Source organism: Rhinolophus ferrumequinum, chromosome 4 (genome assembly GCF_004115265.2).
Source record: "Rhinolophus ferrumequinum isolate MPI-CBG mRhiFer1 chromosome 4, mRhiFer1_v1.p, whole genome shotgun sequence".
Taxonomy (NCBI): Eukaryota; Metazoa; Chordata; class Mammalia; order Chiroptera; family Rhinolophidae; genus Rhinolophus; species Rhinolophus ferrumequinum.
Window position 1 is genome coordinate 25051963 of NC_046287.1, and position 25196 is coordinate 25077158.

At 39.6% G+C, this 25196-nt stretch overlaps 1 long non-coding RNA gene across 1 annotated transcript in view; it reads right to left on the reverse strand.

Annotated features, from left to right (window-relative positions):
- The window catches only part of LOC117021493 (uncharacterized), a 30821-nt gene extending 5894 nt beyond the window's left edge, over positions 1-24927 (reverse strand). The window contains exons 1-2 of the long non-coding RNA XR_004422871.1: positions 24636-24927; positions 16191-16389 (exon numbers count right to left, since the gene is read on the reverse strand). This is a non-coding gene — a long non-coding RNA (uncharacterized LOC117021493). The remainder of the gene's footprint in view (positions 1-16190; positions 16390-24635) is intronic.
- Between the last annotated feature and the right edge of the window lie 269 nt (positions 24928-25196).

Sequence of the window (25196 nt, forward strand, 5' to 3'; positions counted from 1 at the left end):
TTTACATGTATGTAAGTAGACAATACACAGGTCCGTTGTCCAGGGCCACTTTCTCATCTGCTTTTGCCAGGCAAATGCTCCTGCAGCATCGGTTAGTTTTTTGCATGCAGCGGGGAGCAGGAAGGAGTTGTGCAGTTAATGGAAGGGGGAAGATGGCTAGTGTTCCACCTTTTTCAGGATTGGAGCTTCTTACTTTGTTTGAAGTATTTCAAATGCCCAGAATTTAGACCTATCTATTGTTAAATATAAGCCCGGAAACACTTTTCATGAGAAACATACAGCATTCTTTTAATGCCTTCATTTTCAATCATTGCTCTACCATTCTCTCTAAATGGCATGGATGCTCCAAAATTAACTATACTTGGTTTGTGCATTAAACATTAACAATTAATAAACAATTGTACAAACATTAAATCAACAATCTCTTCAAAATTAAACTGTTCCTATTTTAAATGGGCTTAACTAGAAAAGAACATAAATACCAAAAGCACAACAGAGAGTTTATCATTTAGTTAAATCATTGTACCTCGTTATAGACTCCCAACTGTCATACAACTGCAGTGCTCTCTGGATCCCTGCAATTACTGTGAAAAGGTCTTAACTGCTTAACACATTTCAAGAGCTCTATGAACCCATTTGGTCTAAAGCAGGGGTGTCCAAACTTTTTTCAACGTTTTTCACCAAGGGCCATATCCGGTAAAATACACAAACAGCGGGGCCACTCACTCGAGGTGAAGTACGTATTGCCTCACCTGGTTTATTTAAGTAAACTAAATATATTTTTGGAATTTGCTGTGGGCCAATACAAAATGGATCGCGGGCCGCAGTTGGCCCGCGGGCCGCAGTTTGGACACCCCTGGTCTAAAGTATACAAGAAGAGTGATTCCAAAAAGAGTAGGGGTGCCGGAGAGAGAGGAAAGTTAAAGTCTAAACCTAATTATTAACCAGTTCAGAGGTTTGCCAGCACAAATGAGTTCCTTTCTTCTTTCAACAGTGATAGCACTTGGTTTTCCATATTTATATTCCCATATCCTCGTGTGTACAATGTAAGCTTTGTGTTACACTGTGTCTGGCTGGTGTTTTGCCTCCCTTTACGACAGGCGGTAATTGCAGCTAGTATGTAATGTACCTGGGGGTAAGGAATTGTTGGAGTCTCCTTTTGGGCAGGATTCTAGCTGGCACGGCCATCATATTTTCTCCCTCCCTGTCCCTCCAGCCCTCCTCAGTTTAATGACAGTCTTATGCTTTATTTGTTTCCTCTGATCCGACATATTTATGTGAGGGCAGTTCTAGAACACATAAAAGTCAGTTGCAGGGTGGTAATTATTGACCATGGTTTTACATGGAACCTCATGTGGTTAAGAAGATAAATGCATAATCACCCAGTAATATGAAAAACTCTGACTGAAGGACCAAAGGACTTTGTCATTTTACTCCACCCTCTGTGAGTCAGTGAAATGGATTGAATTATAAACCAGAAAGCAGCACTTCAATTTGATGAAACTCATCCTAAAGAGGAAAGTGTCACTACATGTTGGCAGTTTATAAAATGTGATGAGCTGCCCTAATCCATCGGAACTGACATGTCCTTAATAATAGCAACATTCTTTGTAAATTAAACAGCTATTAATTTTTTTAAAAAAAAGCCTGTCAGGATATGCTTATGCAGTGATGCACATGTGATCACAGGCAGTTCCATTGTGTCAAATACGTATAAAAAATATGACCCATTTGGGAATTTGTAGATTCCTAGCATCTGGGTATCGAAAGGCATGGACCGAACCTGAGCTACAACTGGTTGATTTTCCACATCTGAAAGAACCGAGTCCTCGGATGGCCATTTATGTCACCAGGTTATTGTCATCAGATCCCCAAATCAATCATTCGGCAAATATTCATTGAGCACCTATGCTGTTCCAGGCATCATGCTAAGGTGCAACCTAGAGATGACAGGAATGTTATTTATCTATTTCCACTGCTCTGTGGCTTAACTCTCTCTAGTCAGCACCAAGATACTCTGGGCTCCTTCTTTTCTCTCTTGGGAGGAAGTTCTCTGACTCTAAGGAGATGGTTTTCTCTGGCCTTGTACCTTCAAGGTTGGCCCTGCAAAGGACACGTCTTCCATAGAAAAAGGAGTGGGTTATGCTGATGACTTAGCTGAAAAGGAATGTATTTCTAGCGTGGTGCTAAGTCAACTTTTTTTGTTTTCCTTCTTGTAACCACCATGGACTTCAAGAGAATTTCTTTAGAATTATGTTAGAGCATATTAACAATTCTTTTGCAAGGTTATTTCATGACCTGGTGATTAGAACAGATAGAGATTGTAACATGAAGTCACCCAAGACAGGCTTAAAATAATCTGAGACTACAGAGAAATCTTCTGACACGTCTTACAGATAAACCACAGCAAGACTCACCTTAAAGTAAGGCTTTATCTTGGATACATCTGCTTATAACCTTGGTAATGACATGTCTGAAGCAGACAGGATATGGCAAACTGGGAAGCCAGGGGTGTAATCAGGGGGCTTATTATCAGCAATTCTCACTTAATGGAATGTTATCAGGGTACGGCTGAAAAATGCAAATACTAAGTTTGAAAAACCTGGTGGTTGCTGTTTTGTCCATAATATTGGAAGTGAGAACAGCAAATGAACAGTGAAAATCAGAGCTATTGTATCTGTAGGCTGCGCCCTGCCAAAGGGCACCCCGTGAGAAGGTAGTTGGGGGGGGGGGGTAAATCCAGCTTGCCCCATGCTCCCTGGGCCATGCACCTGAGGTGAGGCTACACCCGCCCAGAGGGATGCCTTCTCCATATTGCACAATGGTGCTGTATGCATGGCTCCAGTACGAGCACACTTGTCTTTCCAAGGCAGATTTTTCAAAGGCCAATGGTAAAAGAGGCAGGCCTGACATGGCTAGGATTTGGGAAGGGCTGTCTTACTGCTCCTGGGGGCAACGCTTCCAGCTCGGGCTGATGTCCTTTCCCCACGAAAGCTGGGCACGCTCCTGTGATTCCAAGTTGCCAGCTTCATCTGGGGGTTGGAGAGCACTGTTGCACTATGCACTTCCCTTTCCTGGAGGATTGTCAAGGACCAAGATTTGCCCAGAGCTGGAATAATTACTGAGCAGAGTCCAGCCCTGCTGAGAAACTGCAGAGGAAATTTCCCTTGAAGGCCATGTCTCCTGTATCCTACCACCTGAATCAGGGTTGGAGTTTAAAAGTTGGGTCCAAAAGGACTGCAAAAATATAGAGCTCAGACTTACAGCGGCTCTCTGCAGTGTGAACATATTAGCCTGTAAGAAATCCTAGGTTTCCAGTGTTATCACACAACACGTCCATGAAATTAGGTCAGATCTCATTGATTTTGTGGAATGTTCCATATCTTAATGCAATCCTCTCTCTCTGTGTGTGTATGTGTGTGTAATACGAGAATGTTACAGTTCAAGAATTACCACATTGCTCCACTCTACATTTCCTAGCTCAAACACACACATACACACACACACACACGCCAACCACTATCAGTACCAGTGAAATTAAATGAGAAAAGCTATCAGGAAATAAAGAGACATACAATAGAGACTTTTTTTTTTTTTGGAGAGAATGAGTCCAGGCAAATGGATTTTAAAATTCTGTTTCTATGACTGCACCACATTTATAAGCTGAAGGCATCAATAGTTGACATTGCTCATAGAATACCAAGGGAAAATTCTGAAAAGGAAGTATCTATTCTCTTATTACCCAAATGTAAATTATACGTGCTCTTGAAGTATGCCCTTTATTTAATTTTAATGCATTTTAAATTTTAATATGGATTGCTCTACATGAATCTCCCTCTTTGTTATCAACACCATTAGCAACCCAAAATTGAGGAAGTGTTGCTATTTTCTGGCAATTCAAAGTATTTTATGAAGTGTAGCATATAATATTGCCTCTTCCACAGAAGAGGAACTCAATATTTGTTGAAGCAGTTTCATTGTGATATGTTAGCTATGCTCTACCATGAATGAGTGGGTAACGACTTCCTATAGTTCAAGCTTAAAAGGATTTTTCTATTGCCACTTGCATTTAAAAAAAAAAAAAATCTTTGCTTCTCAGTAAAAGCAAGGCCTAGTTTTATTAGAACGTGTTCGTATCTCTCTTAAGGACTTATGCAATCGAAGAGATTCAAAGTCAATTGTTCTGAGCCAAATTATTTTCTTATCCTATAAAGATACTCTGTAAGTTCTGAGTTCTTTTCCATGTGAGTAAATCCAGTGATGGAAGAATCTGTATTTGATGAGTGGATTATTTAAGTTAGTGGACTGGAGAGAGTAGGAGACCAAACTATACATAAAAACCAAAAAGATCAAAAAAAAAAAAAAGATCTGGTTCATGTTTTGATGAACTTGTGACTATAAAGGAGAGAGCCAAGTCTACAAATAACTGGGATGCAAGTTCCAATATGAAAAATATCAGACAAAAGACCCTCAAAATTGGGACAGAAGTTCAGAAGGCAAGGCTGGGCCAAGATGGAAGACATCATGGAGAAGGTGAAGACTATGATATGAACAAAGGAAGAGTAGGATGGTTTACAGCCATTGGGAGAACACAGAGTAGTTTCATTTGATTAGAGTAGAACAGAAAGAAGTTGGAAGATGAGTCTGCAGGATACATTGGAAGCAGGCTGAAAAAGGCCTTGAATACTGGGTGAAGCAGTGGCATCTTATTAAATGTTGAATAACCAGCTATGGGGTGGAGGGAATGGTTGCTGGATTTGTAACATTTACTGATTTTCTATCCCCACATGACGCCACTATACGTGTGTGGAATTGGGAAGATGTCCTATCAGCTTGTGAGCTGAGACAAGTCAGCTCCAACACACCAGCGACTAGGTGTTAGTTGAAGCTCCAAGAAGGGAGGAAATTGCAAAGGGAGAGTATAGAAAAAAGAAAAGACGAAGGGAGAGGAGCTAGCAGTTAGGAAATCAGCTCAAGATGAGGGAGTAGCACAGAAACCAAAGGAGGAGAAAGAATACGATGACTGAAGAATGATGGCTGAGTTAGGCAGTTAAAAAAAATTTGGGGATTTTAAGAGAACATCTTTATGAAATTGGTAGCCACAGAAGTCAGAATATGAGGAATTAAGAATTGAGTCAGTGGTCTATGGCTTTGCACTTATTAGCAACATTTAAATAATTCTACTATCTAAAGGAAAAATCTGTGTAGGGAATAAACATACAAATTAGTACAAAAAAACAAAGTTAAAAATTCCACAACCAAGATTTGGCAAACTCTCCATGACTCAGCTGGTTTGAGATGCTTCAGTGACTTTCACATTCTCCTTCGTTTCTTGAATTTGTCCATTCAAAGAAAGCCTCTTCAAGGCTTATCCATGAGCAATTAAGCGTGATATATGAGGTAATTTTTTTTTTTTTTTGGTCTAATCTCACACTGAAAAGAATTTTCAAATTGATTAAATCTGGAAAGTCCATTTAACTCTTACGAGACACTTTGGCGCTGCCCACATTTAACTGTCCACCTCTTCTCTTGTTACCCCCCCGGCCCCCGAGCCTTTTACTGCTGTCTCTCTAAAAGATAGGAGCACAGGAACCTTAGCCTTCAACAAGAGTTCTCCAATTTACCCTCAAACGTGGTCAACTACATGGTGATGGAAGGAGAACTGACTCTGGGTGGTGAACACACAGTGTGATATATAGCTGATGTATTACAGAATTGCACACTGGAAACCTATGTAATTTTACTAACCATTGTTACTCCAATAAATTTTAACCAAAAACAAAAAAAGAGTTCTCCAAGCACTCTGGGCCAGAGTTGTCATATACATTAGGTTCTTCTCAAGCCTTTACCTAGAGGGATAACAAGGATTACTGTACAAACTAAGACACTTTGGAGAGAGAAAGAAGATACATTAAAAATTATAGTGGTACCATATGCTTACCACCACTTTTGCCCCATGAGATGGCTGCCAAATTAAATATAGGACCCTTAGTTAAATTTGAGTTTTATATAGACAATGGATAGTTTTTTAGTGTAAGTATATCCTAAGCAATATTTGCGACTTACACTAGAACTGGGTGTCCGTATTGTTTATTTGCTAAATCTGACAACCCTCCCAAGAACCCTTTACCTAGTTACACAAGCAACACACCATCTACACACAGAGCCTCAAAACTTTTCTGACCTAAAACAGGCTACATAATTTGCAGGGCCCAGTGCAAAAAGAAAATGTGGGGTCTCTTTGCTCAAAAATTATTACACATTTTAAGATGGTAACAGCATGACATCAGACATGGTGTCCTTCTAAGCATGGCCCTGGGTAACTGCACAGTCACATGGCCAGGAAGCTGGTCCAGTTCTTACTATTTGGTATGATGTGTTTTGCTGCCGTGAAATCTGCAAGTATTTCCTCTGACATGTATAAAACAAACAGGCAGAAACCACCATGCTGTAAACTTGGGATTCTGATGAAACATTCTGAGTGATAACTACATTTGGGGTGAACCTTCATTATAAGGTTCATGAAAGCAGGGACTGTATCTGAATCGCTCATCCAGTTCTTTGTATAGTGCCTGACACTTGGAAATCACTTAGAAAGTACGTTGAACGAATGTCTAAGGGGCACACATATAGTATGCATTTATCTTGAAGTGACATTAAAATTAAATAGAGGATGCATTTCAAGAGCAATCATAATTTCCATTAGAATCACAAGAGATCAGGCTAAAAAGCACCACAATATTATGTATATTATACAATATGCATGCATGTATATTATGTAACATGCATGTATGCATATTATGTAATGTTCTACGTGTTCCTGGCTGCTCCAGTTGGTGAATATACAATCTCATTTGCAGTAAATGCCTATATCTTGATGCTCTGAGCTCACTCACCTACTGATAATGGGGTAAGTCCTGACTTTTCCACAGGTTCCCCTCCCTGTGTATTATCTCTGAGAAGAGTGCTAGGTCAAGTGTCCTCTATGCCGTTTTGTTGGTATACGCACGTCTCTTGCCCTTGGAGTCCTAGGAGAGGGACAAATGATGGAATCTCCAGTGTCAGATGCTGTGGCTGTCACTCCACAACTGTCACTCTGTTGCTTTTGGACGTGGTATCACTGTTGCCTCTCTCCTCTGGACCAATGGCTGTCACACCGTCTGTGACCAGGACTTCCTGGCGGGCTCCCACAGCAGAGTGGTTCAGGCCCAGCAGCACAATCCTTTTACTTATGTTAGGCACAACACTCAGGGACTCCAGGGCACAGGGGCACTGGGTCAGTGATGGCCACTCACAATCCTCGACTCTCCAGCATTAGGTATGAGAGCGAGCAACGTTCTCTGCTTACTTCCAGGGTCCCATTTTTTCATCCCTGGAGGAGAAGGGCATCGTTCTACATATGTGAATGTAACCCTGAACCCAATTACGGTCAGAATTCATGATCTTTTCCAGGACAATCTTAGGCTCCAGGCAAAATCCAAGAGATATTGAGCTCCTGCTTCTGTGTTTCCGAATAATCTGTGATAGTTATGAGGCCTGTCTGCCCAGTGTACTGAGGGGCATCTAGGTGGTAGTGGGGTCTATTTTTCTAACGTTGCAGGAACAGTGAAGAGTCCTGAGATGGCATTGTAGAAGGACGAGTCAATATCTGTGTTAAATATTTAACTTCTGGAAACTTCTTTTTTTAACCATGCTTACTTGCCCCTCATTTGTAATACATAATTTTTCCTAATTCTTTTACCAAGTAACTTTTCTATTTTCAAGCCTATTCACAAAAGAATAATCTCAGATGAAACCAATCCAGGCAAGTCAGGAAGTAACTCAGCAATCAACTCGAATGAAGGCATTTTGTCTTCTGAAATATGATTTATAAAGTCTTCAAAAACTATGAACACATTTTAATGAATTCTTACTTATGTGACTTATTTAAAATTTTATTTTTAACATTTCATGGCTAATCAACTCGAGATAGCACCAAAATAACCTTTTTCTGGTTTAAGTCCATGACAGTGTTAAGTTTCATGTTGTATATATTTAGGTTTCCTTGGGTCTCTATATTAATGCTTATATATATTAATACATCTTTTTGCTATGCTATGCGATCTATCTGTCTGAGAAAGAGATTTCTCTTTTTATAAATATGGACTAAATTGAATGATTGTAATAATCAGGTACTAAATGCTCATCCACAATGTCAATATTAAACGGTGATTTTCATGGTATACCATGAAAACGTACAATGTGTATGTGTTTGTGGTGAGAGAATTGATCTCAGAAATGACATAGAGCACACTTATTTCTTATTTCTAATTATTTCTAATTATTTCTAATATTATTTCTTATTATCACTTATTTCTAAACTGGATAAACCTCAGGAGATGATGCATGACGACCACACAACAGATTACTTTTTAAGACTGCATCATGAATTTCAAATGTACCATGTGTTTAAGATCATACATTCGTCTTAGAAGGATGTTTGTTTTCACGTAAAATAAAAAGGCTTTGGCATTCTCAAGTTTTGAGACAGCAGGATATGGTGGAAACAACACTGGTTTGGAGTTGGTAGTCCTGAGCAATAATCTCCAGCAACTGCTAACTGTGTGAACTTGACCAATCGCTCTGAATTTCAGTTTACTCATTTGTATACTCAGAGGTTAAAAGGATTAAAGGACCCAATGCAGGGCCCATGGCTCTAAGGAATGAGACTTCTCCTAAAATCTGTTTTAAAATGTTCATTTCCTGTAAAAGTCACTGCATCCTTCCTCAGTGGTTGTCAATTATCCCATCCTCTTGTTCTTCCTTCCCAGACCAGCCCATGAATTTTGTGGGGCCAGTTCAGTATGTTGGACGTCCATATACCGTATGTCTGAATCTACAAGGTATGTATCAAGCTAACACACTGCTAAGTTAAATACAGGCGTCCTCCCTCCCACGGGGGACATGTCCCCACACTGCCAATGGATGCCTGAAACTGTGGATTGTGTCAAACTCTCTCTCTATTTTTTCCTATACATATATACCTATGATAAAGTTTAACATAAATTAGGCACAGTAAGAGATGAACAATAACTAATAACAAAATAGGATTATAATACCATACTGTAATAAGTTATATGAATGTGGCAAATGAAATAAAAGTTACTTGAACAGAAGCACTGCGATACTGCAACAGTTGATCTCATAATCTCGCTGCTACCAAGAGAACAATGGGCGGGAGTATATACAGTGTGCATACGCTGGACAAAGGGATGAGTCACATCCGGGGTGGGATGCAGTGGGACCGCGTGGGGTTTCAGCATGCTCCTCAGAACAGTGTGCAATTTCAGGCCTGTGAATTGTTTACTTCTGGGTTTTTCCATTTAATGTTTGGACTGTTTACTGTGGGTAACTGCAACCATGGAAGGCAAAACTGTGGATAAGGGGGTGACTACCGTATATGCTGTCTTGCAACCTGATAAATCTACATTCACAATAGCTTGGAGGGCTGGGCTGAATTTAGAAATCTCGGACTTGTGAGGTGATGTGGTGGCGTGGGGAGAGCTGGCCGCAGGCTTTGGCCCTTGGTCTGTCAGCGTGGTCCTCCCACCCCAGCTCCCACCCACACAATGAGCACTCTCATTCCTATCTGTATGGCTACCTCAGCTCATCCTTCCCAGCTTCTTCCACATTCCCCATAAATAGTCACTTCTTCACCACCAGTTGGGCTTACCGATGTGTACACCAGAGGGTGGGTACACTCTGCCCGCAGGAGAACAGACCAGGTAAGTGCCCACACAGGCCCTGGGTGCAGCTTTAAGGCCATTAGGGCAGCAAATTCTGGGATCCCGGATAGCAAGAACCTCGTCTAAGTGTGAGAGCAGGGCTGGGACAGGTTCCCAGTGCATATATACTTCTAGTTTCATGGACTTTACATTCTATGAAAAAGGGAACAGTTAGGGGAGAACCAAGGCAGGACCCCCAAAAGGACAGAGCCCAGGGCTGAGGCCATCTTCTCCAGATCTAAAGACGGTGCTTTGCAGTCCTTATCCAAACACTTGGATAGTCTGTTTTCCAAAAATGTCCTCTAAGATGTTACTAATCTTTAATACAGCAATGTAGATTGTGAACCCCCAAGATTTACGACCATGGAACAGTGTGTGCAAGTACGTGCACATGCACACGTGTATGTACACACACACACAAACACAGACCAAGTGCACATACATGCATGTGTGCGTGAGCATCTGCCTATGTGGGGAACACCTCCATAGGACACTGTTCGGCAAAACCTATGCTAATCTCTAATGTCCTGTAGTATTTCTAATATTTATTTCTCTTCCTTGAAATGCCTCTTAAATGCAGGGGGTTCTACCTGCTTTTATTTTCTTGTTCCATATTCTTGCTAAATGATTTCCTCCAGATCCAAGGCTTTAATCACTAACTGTATTCCAAGGACCTGAAACTCTCCACCTCTCATTTCTCTCCTGAACTCCATCCACAAATTTCACCTGTTGAAAACTCAACTCATCATCTCCTTTGAGTCATTCCTATCCCAACCTGCTCTTCCAGGGAGTTCCTTCTCAGGAAATGCTGCACATCTAACACTGTTTCACCCTGCCCTGGCCAGAATCCCAGGGTTGTCTTTGACTCTTTTCTTCACCTCCTCCCCAATTTACCTCCAAGTTTTGTTGATTCTATCTCCTTGGTACTTCTCCAGTCTCTCAGATCTAACATTTTTCAAGGCTCTTACCATTTCTTGCCTAGATTCCTGCAACTTCCCATGTCCTCAATTCTTCTTTTGCACTGCAACAAGAGTATTCCTTTATAAATGCTACGCAGTTATAGAAGACTGAGGAAACTCTTCACATATGGGGCAGGGATGAACATGAAATAATTCCCTGTATTCCTTTCTGCTTGTTTTTTTTTTTGAAAATGTGAATGTATTGTGCAATTATTACATATAATATATAATACATAAAAATGAAAAAATTAAAGAATAAAAAGTTAAAAAAAATTATATATCTAATCATGCCACTGAGTTGCTTAAAATATTTGCTGGGGTCACTATTACCTTCAGTGCCAAGGGAAGACCATTTAGAATGACAGAGAGATCCTTTTAGGTTATGGATTTTGTCTGTCCACTTTCCCACGTCCTACTATGTTCCACGCTGTGGCCATACTGAGTGATATGATCACCGACATCACATGTAATAGTCTCTCATGCCCACCTTTTTCCACTATTTGGAATCCCACCCCACCCAACTTTTTCTGTCTGCCTATCCCAACTCAGTCTTCAGGGCTTGGCTCAAACACCACCTTCTTTCCGTTCAGTTGAATCAAGTGCACCTCTTCTCTTCTGCTTTATCTATACCTTTCTTTCTTATTGTCCTTACCTCTTTGTACTGGATTGACTTAAGGATTCCTGATGTTACACTGCAAATAGACTATCTTGTATTCATCTCTGTATCTGAAGCACACGTATGGGGCCTGGCTTAGGGCTTGTTCAGCTGTATCTACACATGGAAAAATCAATGAAAGAACACGAGGGAGGGAGGGAGCGAATGAATGAAGAAAGGTATTTACGATGCATTCATCTGTCCGGTAGGACCCTGTTGTGGGCCCAGGGGAGCACATGAGGAAAGGATACTGTTTTGCACCTGACTGTTTAGTGCACTGGACTTACGGAGCCTTGATTTTGGTACAGCTTCTCTACCTGATTTCTGTAGTTGCCAAATCCTCAGACCTATATCAGAATTATAACTGGCCCTCTGCATCCGTAGGTTCCACATCCATGGATTTAACCAACCGCAGATGGAAAACATTTGAAAGCAAAATGTTACCCTGTTGCTGACATGTACTATTAATATATTAGGCCTGTGATGTACAGTTAGGCCTGAACATGTACAGATTTTTTTTCTTGTTATTATTCCCTAAACAATGCAGTATTACATAGCATTTACATTGTAGTAGGTATTAATAATATCAGTAATCTCGAGAGGATTTAAAGTCTACTGGAAGGTGTGTGTTGGTTACATGCAAATACTACATCATTTTATATGAGGGACTTGAGCATCTGTGGATTTTGGTATCTGCAGGGATCTTGGAAGCAACCCCACTCGGATATTGAGGGATGATTGTATCCTTTGAAAATTACCTCCGAGTGCTTTCTGCCCTGACCTAAATAGTTTAGCTTTATAGTTACATTTCATTCATGTCAACTTTCTGAGCAAGGGTCAATTTCCCTGATGATCTTTCCAAATTTTTCCTGAAGTAATTTTTGTTAAGGGAGATTACAAAACTCCCATCTCAGTGTTAGGGTTCAGCTCTGGAATAAGAAGACAGAATAAAGAAAAAAAATGCAGCTTTTTCCTTCAAAAACTAATGCTCATGTGTAATGATCAAACACAGTATTTCATTCTTTACAGAAAATTGCCAAAGAGAAAAGGAGGGCAGTTCATCATTCTGGGAATTGAGATTTAAATTATTCCATAGATCACAGAACAAGTATTCTTCTAAAATTAGGAATTTCTTTTTTAAGTCTTGAGAATGAGTTTTAATCACTTTTGGAATGAACTTCCTTGGAAAGACATGATTTCTCCAAACGACACAAAAAAACCCAAAATTTTGATTAGCAAAATTTAAAGTAAAAGAGATCAACAACGAACCTTTTAAGCCTGGTTCTAAGTAAGCTGGATCCTAAGGAGTGGGCAGGTTATTCTGGAACTTTGAGCAGAGTCAGCCCCACTTATCTGCAGCTCTCGGTGAGACTGTGTGAAGCCTGTGTGAAGATGGTTACTGCTGGAGTCCTGAGGTGGAAAGAGCTCTGCGGACTCAGCCCCAGGCCACTAGCCTCCTTTTTCAAGGATCTGGTTTTATGGGATAAAAGTTTCTGCTTTGATGGTATTTTACTTACTGGGGCTCTGGGCCCATCAATGCCACAAGGTCATAAAGATTTTAATATTAGGAGATTCTGTTTGTAGATTACATTAAGAAAATTATTTTCTTGGACCCAACTGTTTGAAGCCCACTGCTGCTTTTGCATTTTATGTAAAGTCTCATGCTTTGCCTTCCACTGTTCTGTTGAGACATGAAGACATTTTATTAGATCATATTTTCAGAAATGCTTAAAACTGAATTAGAGAACATGCACTCTGAAGGATGTGTTAGTATTAGGATTTCCAACTTGTGACTGAAGCAACGAAAAGTTAAATAACTTGCCCAAAGCCACTAAATGAATATTTGTCTGTTTTAAACCTTAGAGTTTTGGACTGAGATTTCTGTGCTCATTAATGTTTCATATAAGCTCAGACACATCTGTCTCTTCCTCTTTTTCCACGCACATGTGCACATGCACATACACACATATTCTGCATTGTACACAATAAGGACATATTTTGTTACCTATTATAAACTGAGCTAAAAATGTTAACTTTACATTTTTAAATGTCACAGTCCTCAGAAATGTGAAACTCACAGTTAGAACATTTAAGCCTCTATTTTTCTAAAGACTAAAAGGTAATTTTAATATATAATGTTAGTACCAATGAAAGGCACCAGACAGATACAATGACCCATTTCTTCCATTTATGCACAAATAGAAGCTGTTCAGCTTCCTGCTACCACATATCTTTCTAGTAAAATCAGGGGCACTGAGGCTTTGTGGTACCCTCTTTCTGAAGGTTTATTCGTATTTCAATAATGTGTATCTTTCGGGGGGAGGAGGTTTGACTAAGACATGAATGGATTTTCAGGAGGATTTCTAACTCGATCTTCTCTGGGCGCAGAAGTCATGAAAACCGCTACAACGTCTTCACGAACGACAAGCCCACTATTGTTGCACATCTTTTAGGCATTGCCAAGAAAGCAACACAGCCTCATGCTTTTATCTCAAGACCTTGGACTGGCTCTGGAGTATACCTGTCTGTGTAGCTTGGCTCTATGTACCTTCTCTATGTTTCGGTAAAGTTGGTCTATTATTAATCAGGGATTTCAATCAGTGACTTATTAATAATTCTTCCAGTAGCTCATCGTAAACCTTCTCTGTGATACTATTTGGGGCCATTTCTTGAGTGGATCGATCACGTAAGAAAGCATTTGTTAGGTACTTTCTGGCAATGTCTGTCCGGCTCGGGCTCCCTGTCCTTGGCTGTGATATTGCTGCCACAGGCCAAGATAACATAGATTGGAAGAGGTGTAAATCTGACAGCCAAAAGTCAAAAGAAGAAGGGAAATGAACATGCATAATAGATTTTATTTGAGGGAAGATGGAAATACTCACAATGAGCCCTCAAAAGGGCACTTACTTAGGAGCAGACTTGAACCCTGGCATGTGAGGAGAGTGCTCGAGTTAACTATAACTTCGTTGCATTATCCTAGTGTTGATTTGTGAGACATTTTTGAGAGTTCAATGGAAAGCTTTTCACAAAACAGTTACGAGAATACAGAATCACGAGTTTCCTCTATGTATTCAATTGAATTTAGTTCACACACTGTGGTCCAGCAGCGTTCTCATACTTAAATATAGAATAAACACCTATCTAAGGACATTTAAAGGCATTCTTGATGTTGTAGCCTAGAAATTTGCTAGTTTTGTTAATATCCAAAAACCTTTCTTTTCAAATTTGTGATTATGGGGTAAGCTTGCACTCAAGCTAAAATTGCATCTGTGACGTTTAAGATTTTAGAAAGACGTGGTACTACTTCACAGGATGTAAAAAGCTTTGATTTCAGATTGAGATAAGAAAGCAATGGGGGAAATTTTCTTGTAGCAAAAAAATCAAGCCATAAAGAGATCTAAGGTAACCTCCTCTGGGTGGTCGCCACCCTGAGCACTGGTCAACCCGAGTCCCATCGTTCTCCTAGAATGAGGAGTTGGGGGGCTGACAGTGCTCTTTGCAAATGGAAGCCTTGCAGAGCAGAAAGTCAGACGTGGAATTATAAATACCAACAAGTTTTTTGGTGGACAGCCAAAAGCCTTCTTGTTGGAAATGCCCATGTCTTTCCCAGAGCATTTGGCTTACCTCCTGACGTAATTGCATTTGAAAGAGAAATATTTAAATGGGCTGCAGTGAGAGTAATGGAAGGATTTCAATTACCAAGGTGCATACTGGATTACTTTAAGTGGCATAAATTGGCTTTAAGGCAAACTCACGGATCAGGCCCGGCATAGCTTTCCAATGCAATATGCATCTACTCTTTCTGAAGGTAACACTATGTGCTCTTAGGTAATGCAGAAGAAGGTTAGGAGTCAAGATGTGATTTGAACAGAAATCTACTGGGAAACACAAATCACAATTTCAAATGTGGACTAAGGCCAAAATGATTGAGCATGCTGAAATAATGGTCAAGGGGCTTTAGGTAAGTTTGAAATGATATAAATGATTTTAAAAATTCATGTAAATATATATTGAGAAATATTTGGAGGCACCAATAAAGAGTAGTTTCAACGTTTTAGAGCAAAACATAATATCTTGACTACCCAGACAACAGAAAAAAATAATCAGTAACTTTGCATTTAAACACTCAAGCAAAATCAAATAGAGCTTAGAATGAAACGCAGACATATGTATTGTACTGTCCAGCTTGCACATCACTGGCTGTGCGTGCGCAAAATCTATTTCTCGAGTGCTGAGGGATTCAGCTGGATCTGTTTCCAGTCACTACAGAGATAACTGGAGCTATGTAGATTCAGTGACACTTCTCTTTCACATGATGTATTCCTCTGTTTTTCTTTTCCCTCCTTTCTCGTCTCTTTGCTTTCTTCTCACACAATTCTCTCCTGTAACACCTCCTCAACTCACCTGTGTTCCTTCTCCTCCTTCATCTAAAACCCTACCGCTGTCCAATGCTGGCTTCCTCGATGAAAGCGTCACATGCATGTTGCCTACCTGCCGTGGCCCGCCTGACTGAGCTGGTATCTTCCAGACTCTTTCTTATTTCCTCTTTCAAGTTATGTTCTACCTACTAAGCTACTTTGTCACTCGGTCAAGTCAGTCAGGTACAGCATGTGCATTTTATATATGATTTTCTGGAAAAGGGGGCTGAGATAAGACCATTCTACAAGAGCCTATACCTGGAAAATCACAATAATTAAAATAATGTAATAATGGTACAAATATAGGCATATGTGTCGATGGCACAGTAAAAGAGGAAGAGGAAAGCTAATGAATTTTGAAACGGAACATAGTTAACATTTGCTGATCACTTACTATGTGCTGGATGCTGAGTTTACGTGTTTCGGTCACAACAAGCTGGTGGGGCTGTGTGACACAGGAGGATGCATATCACCAGAGACGAAGGAGCTGAAAGTTGAAGTGACTTTCCCAAGATCAGCAGGAGCTGGAGCTAATATTAAATCCAGGCCACTGGGCTCCAGAGCCACATCTTAACCGTTACACTCTACTGCCCCTGAAAAATGAAGTTTAATAAAGCAGTTGGGACAGTAATCATTAACTAATAAGTATTTTGGGTATAATAAGCCTTATGGGTACTTTATACCATAAACCAAAGTGAACCATGGAAAGTGCTACACATTTTTTAAGCCATGGAAAAACACTGGAAACCACAACACAGAGTCTCTTTCAGTTCTGTAGGAGTGATCATTTTCTAACTATTGAATAATACAAAATATTACGGAGACAAAGCTATCCATTTGTCTACAACTTATTACATATTATAGCATTAACTTTTAAACTTCATTACAATTAAAAACAATAAAACAAAACTTTTAACATGTAGCTGGGCTCCACTCCCAGAGTTTCTCATATAACAAGAAAATATTTGTGATGAATATGATTAACAGAATTTATACCTCCAATTTATAAAGAGCTTTACTATTTATAAAAATACAAAGATCTCAAAGAGCAAAATTGGCAAAGATGATTGACACAAGAGGAAATACAAATAATAGTAAATAAATTTTTACTGGTCAGGCTACATACCGAGGGTTAAAAATATTTTTTTTTAAATAAATTTTATTATATAACCAACAGAGAAAAATTAAATACGTATGAACACCAATTAGAATGATGAATGGATTTGAAAGAAATTCAAATGAGGAGTGGTGAACATTGAGGCTACTGGGGAAACGAGAGTTAGAGGCCTTGGAATTAGTAGAAGATGATGCCTACACAAGATGCCCAGATAGCCATGTTTGGCTTATGGGGACTGCCAGACCTGGAGCTTGGAAGAAGGCTCAGAAATTGGGATGCTGCCATGGTAGTGATTATCAAATTTTAACATGCACCAAATCACCCTCCAGCTTGTTAACATGTAGCTGGGCTCCACTCCCAGGCTTTCTTATTCAGTAGGTTGGACTGGGGCCCACTTCCCGCATTTCTAAACGTTTCTCAGGTGATTCTGATGCTATTGGTCTGGGGCCCACACTTTAAGAACCACTAGTTTTTAAGAATTATCTGCAGACATACAGCTGAAGGTAGGAAGTCCAATGAAATCAATAGTGGAGAAAAGGGGGGGTGGAGGGAGAGGAGACAGGGAGAAGGAGTGAGGAAAGGAGGGAGAGAGAGAGACAGAGAGAGAAAAGCAGTATTTCAAAAGGCTGTAATGAAAAGGAATATTTTTTTTCGCAACAGTGAATATTTGGCCAGGGCAGCTGAGTGGGGCTACAGAGAATTATAGCACAGGGCAGACTGAAATACTCTCAATTTATGATCACCATTCTCTCACCCTGCCCTGCCCTCTTTCCTTCCCTTCCCTGCCAATGATTTTGAATGACTAATAATCTAGGACAGCCCAGCATCTCCCCTCCAAACTGCATCCCAGCCTTCACCCCTTAACTAGCTGGCATACCTCAACTCTTCAATGTCTGTCTCCCGTCTTCACCTCTCCTTTGAAATCACTCTCTTAAAAGTCACTGAGTCTGTAGATCTGTTCTCAGTCCCATGCCCTTCATACAGCAGCAGGGTTTTGATATTTCTATCCATTTTCTTCTCTCTTGATTTTCATAACAAACACTAACCTGGTTCTTTTTCCAAATACTGTGTCCTTGACATGCATCTCCTATTTTCTCCTTGTTTGCCACAGACAAAGAAGACTTTACTGTACTGAGTGAAACAGTAATACCGTGATACGGTATACTGGTGATGGAACCTGGTTATCAAGGGAAATAAAATAATTTCTATACAATAGGTGCAAAAAGGAGTATGTTTGGAACTCAGAGTGTCCCCAGGAGCACTTCTTGACACTTTGTCATTCAGGGGTTAAGGTTCACGGAAGAAGACAGCAACCCCATGCAGGAAGGAACACTGATGGCCCAGACCCTTCAGGAAAGAAGGCGTGGATCATCCTACCATGGAAACAACCCAAGAACCAAGAGGAGTTGAGATTCAAAGGAAACCTGAAATCAGTCACAACAGAGAAAACTGTATGGCTTCATGACCAGCTACAGAAACAAGGACTATAGATGCTATTCATATTTTCTTCTCTGCTTTGTTATATATATATTTATGTATTTTCGTTCCTTCCACCACCACCCTCCCCCCAAACCACCATGTTATATAAGATGCGTTGGTGGTGGAACTTTTAAATTTTGTTTTTAAGAAATCAAAGGGGACCATGTGACTGGACTAGAAAACAAATATTTCCCAGAGAAGGAAAGTGACTGGTGAGATTATTTTTCTCCTCTCTATGAGAAAAATATTTTAATAGATTCTCAAAGAGACCCTGCCTGACTACTCTATCGAAAGTAGGTCCTTACCTGTAATTATCTACTTGTTTTTGTCCTTCCTAAGACTTGTCAAAATTTGCTATGATTTTCTTTCTCTGGCTGTTTATTACTCTTTATCTGCCTATCCCACTGGTAGGCAAGTTCCATAAATAGTGTCTGTCTCAAATTTATATATTCATATTAACACAGTACTTGACACATAGTAAGAGCTCAATAAATACGTGTTGATTGAATAAATAAATTGGCAGGAGTAGCAATGATGGGTGAGGAAGTAGTTTAGAAGGGTTTCAGGTTCCCTCAGTTCTGTACACAGCAGCTTCTTAAACCTGAACAGAAAATAAAATGCTCTGAAGTCACAAATTCAAATATCTTGAATTTTAGAGTAAAGCTTTTAGAATAAATTCTTCTAAGGTTCTGTAAAATTCTTTTCTTGTATCAGAGGAGGTAAGCATATTTTGTCCAGTTTGGTAAATGAAAATAGTAATACTGAGTGTTTATAATTTAGTAAATGCTTATTGAGTTTCAATGTGCCATACACTGGGGACACTGCAGTGAATACGCTTGATAGAACCTTTGAACTTGAGGCTGGTACAGACAGTAAACTGGTTCACACATAAACATAGGAGATAAGTACAGCTGGTAAAAAACATTCTAAAAAAAAAATTGATATAGTAGAGTGCCTTGCGGGGGCAATACTTTGGGTTAGGAAAGTCAGGAAGATTTCTCTGAGTAAGTGGTATCTGAGCTGAGATCTGAATAATAAAAAGAAACAAGACGTGAAGATTTGAGGAGAAAGCCTTGATGCCACAGAAAGGAGGTCAGTGTACTACAGTGCAGTAAGTGAAAGGGGAGGAGAGGTGCATGATGGGGCCGAAAGACGTACAGGACCGTGTCACATGGGGCCTTAGAGGCCATGCTAATGCTTTGGGATGTTATTCTTCACGCGATGAAAACTCACTGGAGACTTTAAAGAGCAAGTCACTAATTTGGTTAAAGATGTTAAGGACAACTAGTTGACCACATAGAGTTTTCTCCTCTTATTCCAAAGACTTGGCTGAAATAATAGTAAAGGAATAAAAAAAGCATAAAACTTTAAGAACAATGATAGAAGGAGAGGAGACAGCAGGAGCTAAAGCATTACTACATATTTTTGGAACATGGAAGCAGATGGACAGAAGAATGGTAACTGATTTAGATAGAAGCAGGTAATTATAAACTAAAGTACATGCAGAGAATACCAAAGAGGAGTGAGACAATTTTCACTGCCCAGGACTGGAAGTTATAAGGTACTGTGGGAGTGGGGTGGGGCAAGGGCCTAGAAATAAAAGGATTGGATAAAAGTTTGAATAGGAAGCTGTTAGCCTCCAGATGCGCATTCCTGGTCATGCATCAAGATGATACCATTTATGGCAAGTAAAGGAGCATGTATTCTACGGAGAATTTGAACTTGAGTGGTGAAGGAATCAGGGGAACATGGCAGCGTGAGGGATGGGTATGTGAAGCGTAGGGATGAAAACAGACTAATCAAAAGCTGGCAAATCCCTGTTGCATGGATGTTGGTCTATACTTCACAGGCAAGAAGAAACTCAAGGCCATTTTTCTTACAAGAAAATGAAAAGGCCCAGAGTGTACTTGCACATAATTCCCTGACTATTCATCTTACAGTGAAGCTTACCGCTTGGTCAGTCCTAATCCTGGACTTGATCTGGTTTCCAAGTACTATTAAGTACTACTATTATACTACTAGTATACTATTATAGTATACTACTATATACTACTATTAAGTATAAAATAGTAGATAATAATAATTAGATATTTGAGAAAATCTTTTAATATAAAAAAGAGAGACCAAATAAACAGGAAAAAAAACTCCTGGAGAAAACAGAAAAAATCAAAGAGCATAATTATTAAAAAAAATCTTTAATACCATTAGGAAGATAAGATATTGCATATCTAATATGGTATCAGGGAACTATAAGAAAGGAACCAACAACAGAAAAAAATTTAGATGAAATAAGAAAACAATTGAAAAATAAAGTTGAAAAAAAAGTTCCCAAATGTAGAAGAAAAAACACGATGATGGGAAAAAGAAAAGAAAAAGGCAAGGCTTGGAGGATCAGGGTGTTTAACATCTAACTCGGAATATTTCAGAGAGTTAAGAAAAGACAAGAGAAGATATTATGAAAGAAATAATACAAGAACATTTCCTTCAATGAGAGGACATGAATCTTTATTTTATACTGAAGAAGAATCCCCGGAGAAGGTATACAAAAGACCTAGTTCAAAGCACACCATCATTACATATAAGAGCACCAAGGTAAAGAGGTTCTTAGAAGCTTCTGGGGGAGGAGGATGGAGGGGAAGGTTACAAAGGAACAATGTTTAACATACTAGTCAACTTTTCAATAGTAACCATGCCACAAGTTTGATGGTAAAATAATTTTCAGCCCTTTGAGTCATGCAAGGTCTCAAAAAATTATTTACATCTACAAGTAAAACACAAAATATGTATGAAAAAGAAACTAACTAGCTTCAAAATAAAAAAAATAAATGAACAAAATAATGAAAACCCTGATGACTTGTTTGACAAGAAAATAGGAACATTACTATTCTGAGAGAAATGGGGGCGTAACAGTGGGAAATGATGGTATAGGAGATACAGGTCTTCACCAACCATAAAAGGAAGCCAGTAAATAATATCTAAATTCATATACCAAGAAACAGCAATCGTATTATTTAGGAACGTAGAGGTCAGTAACAGAAAAAAACCCCAGAAAATAAGGGGTAAGAAAAGATGGGATAACGAACTGCTCTTTTCCACTGGTTTTTAAATACTGTCATAGATTTTAAAATTATATGTATATATTACTTTGACCAAAAATAAACACAATGTAAGGTAAAAGTTGCTGTGGCAGGGTGGAAACTAGATTGTGGAGAGGCAAGAATGGAGACAGGCTGCCGTTGCAGCGGTGCACGTGAGGGATGATCTCGACTTGGATCAATGTAGTTGGTAGTGGTGGAGAGAGAGAGAAGTGGACAGATTCAGAGTGTGTAACGGAGCTAACTTCATTTACTGAGGTGTTGGCTGTGGGGTGTGAGGAAAGGAGAATCATCAGTGACGGCACTGAAGATAGTAGAAGGCGGTACTACTTGTTAAAGTAAATAAGCCTGAAGAAATACGTGGTTGGTGGAAGCATCAATCAAGGTTTCTGTTTTGTACATGTTGTTTGACATTCCCATCCGAGAGGAGCGTCAGGAAAGCAGTTAGATGGAGTTCAGGTTTGAGCTGTGTCCCCACAAAAGATGTTGAAGTCCTAGCCGCCAGGATTTGTGAATGTGACCTGATTTCGAAATAGGGTCTTTGCAGAAGAACACGTTACATTGAGGTTATGAGGGTGGGGCCAATTCATTATGAATGTATCCTTATAAAAAGGGGAAATTTGGACACAAAGACAGACACATGTAGAGGGAAGATGATGTGAAGACACAGGGAGAATGCCATCTACAAGCCAAAGCATGTCTGAAACGACCAGACGACAGCAGAGAGAAATGTAACAGATTCTGCCTCAGTCCTCAGAAGGAACCACCTCTGCTGATACTGTGATTTTGGACTTCTGGCCTCTGGAACTGTTAGACAATAGATGTCTGTTTTCCAAGTTACCCAGTTTGTGGTACTTTGTTACAGTAGCCACAGGAAACTAATATAGACAGATATGCATCTGGAGATTTGGGAATAGGAAATGGCGGAAATACACATTTTGGAATCCTGTGCACGTTAAGTGGCATTTAGAGCCATGGGACGGAAGGAAATCACTTCAGTAGTGAGTGCCGATGGTGAAGAGGGTACGACTCAGGAATCAGGACTGAGACTGCAGTGCTCTCATATTCAGAGATGGAACAGAGGGGGTGGAGTCCCCAAAGAGGAGTAAGTGTCCAGGGAGGCAGGAGGAAACCAGGAGAGTGTGGTGTCATGGAAACCAAGAAAATAAAGGGGTTTTTTTGTTTGTTTTGGTTTTGCTGGTTTTTTTTTTTTTTTTTTTTGTTCTTTTTTGTTTTGTTTTGTTTTTTTTTAAAGAGGGAGTGGACAGCTCCTCAGATGACAAGATGAAGACAAAGACAGATCATTGCTTTTGGAAACATGAGACTCATTATTGACTTGAGAATACCACTTTCTTCTGTTTGAAGACGGTTGAGGACAGAATTTGGGGTGAGGAAGTGAGGACACTAAGTATCGAAAGCTCTTGTGAGATGATCTGCTGTGAAGGAGATGAGAAAACAAAGTGGTGGCTACAGGGAGACATGGGATCAGAAGAGCAGCTTTACACGATGGGGACCAAGGTGTTGCACAGTTCATCTGGGGATAATAAATGACAGAGGTGGGTGAAGAGCAGTCCTAAGTGACCTAAAAATCTTCAATAAAAGGTCAGTGGCCAAGGAGAGGTTAAATAGAAAAAACAAGGAGAAGAAGTACACGAGCGGTCCGATGAATGGCCTGATGGTAGAAACATCAAAGGAGGGAGGGCTTTTGATGGAAGAAGGAAAAGAAATGACTTAAAACCCACAATGTACCCCAACTCCAGGCTCTTGTGTACAAGACGTCTGAGGAATAAACAGCCTCCTCTGAAAAGACTGCGGAGGGAGTTATGACCTGTGGTCAGAACCCCTCACTTGCACTGGCCCCGCCCAGGGCAGCTGAGGACATTTTATATTTGTCATTTTTACATGCACTGCCCAAGATATTTTGTTATTTTACTTATTTTCTTTTCTTTAAAAGGGCTCCCAAACCGTATACATTTCAGAACTCCAAATATCCTGGATCCACCCTTGCTTAGAGGAATGGGTGGGGTGGAACTGCAGACGGTTTGAGAGAATGAAGACTGCATTGAGAGTAAAGGTTGACGAAATGGGGGAAATTTGCCAATGACACATGGGGAGCTTCAGAGAGCATACTAGAAAGATAGAGAGAATCAACTTCCCAGGGGATTTACTGGCTACCATCTGTAGAGAAAAGTGGAACATAGATTTTCAAGGCTTTTCCTTGACTTCCTTCGTGCAAGTTCAACTTTAAAACAAGGCATGCCACCCTAGGACACTTTCCTTTGAGTATAGTATTGTACTTCCCTTGATGTATTGGTTAAAAGACTTGAAACAAAATGGTAAAGATAAAAATAAACATTGATAACTTCATTTGTTGGTGTAGGCAAAGATTTCTTAAGCACAACAGAAAAGTGCAAATTTAAAAGGGAAAAATAATAAATTGATCTGCATTAAAATCAATAGCTGTTCATCAAAACACACCATTAGAAAAGTAAAAAGTCAAACCACGGACTGAGAGAAGACAGTATTTGCAGTATTATACTTACTGATCAAGGACTCATATAAAGAATTATAAAAAGCTGCAATCTATTTTTGTTGTTTCATTCTAGTCTTTGCCTTATGAATACACTTTTGTTTTATTACTGTGTCTCTACTTTATTTTACAAAAACGGGATCATATTGTACATATTGATTTGTATTCTTTCCTTCTCACTCAATTTAGTAGTATGCAAGTAATTTAACCTTAGAACTGTAAGGCACAAATAAAGCCATTTAGTCTAACCATTTTCTATGTCAATGTCATTTCATTTTTTAAGATTTGAGATACAATTGGCATATACTAGTAACATATTCATTTCAGATGTACAACACAATGATTTGATATATGTATCTATTGTGAAACGATTACCACAAGTCTAGCTAACATCCATCACCACACATAGTTGCTAATTTTCTTTTTCTTTTGAGAACGTTTAACATCTACTTTTTTAGCAGCTTTCAAATATACAGTACAGTATTGTTAGCTGTATATTACATCCCCAGGACTTATTATCTTATAACAGGAAGTTTGTACCTTTTGACCACCTTCCTCAAATTGCTCCTCCCTCCACCCCCACCTCTGTCAATCAGCAATCTGGTCTCCATTTCTTACGGAGTCCTGGAGCAGTGAAGGGACTTGCTCAGCATCGCAGACCTGGTTGATATGGGTGCAGTAATGTGTCCCGACCCTCCATCCACTGCTCCCCATGCCGGGAGGGAAAGTCTTACAGAGGGCCTGGCAAGAATCCTTTGCTCTCACCCCAGGCTGTATCCAAATGGATGCCTGCCTCTTTAAAAAAAAAGAAAATATTTGTGCAAGTTTCATAATTTCTTTCACTAGCTCATTTTTTGGGGTGTCCAGATTCCTGTAGGGATAAATTTTGATGAATTATAATATTCCTTTATCCCCAGGATGAAAAAGAAAAACTCTTCAGGAGTAAGAAGGAAGAGAAACATTCACTGCTAAGAAGGTTCAGGTTGCAAACTTCTCTTGCTTATTTATTGAGGTTAAAAGTTAAACTGGATTAGGACAATCATATTTTTCTGACACATTGACTTGCTTCTTAAGAAAACACATTCAGCTTTTTTTTTTCATGAATCATTTCAGTAGAAGAGCCAGAAGTTATGTTCTTATGCTGAGTAGAAACACTGAAGGCCCCTTTGTGAGGGATTT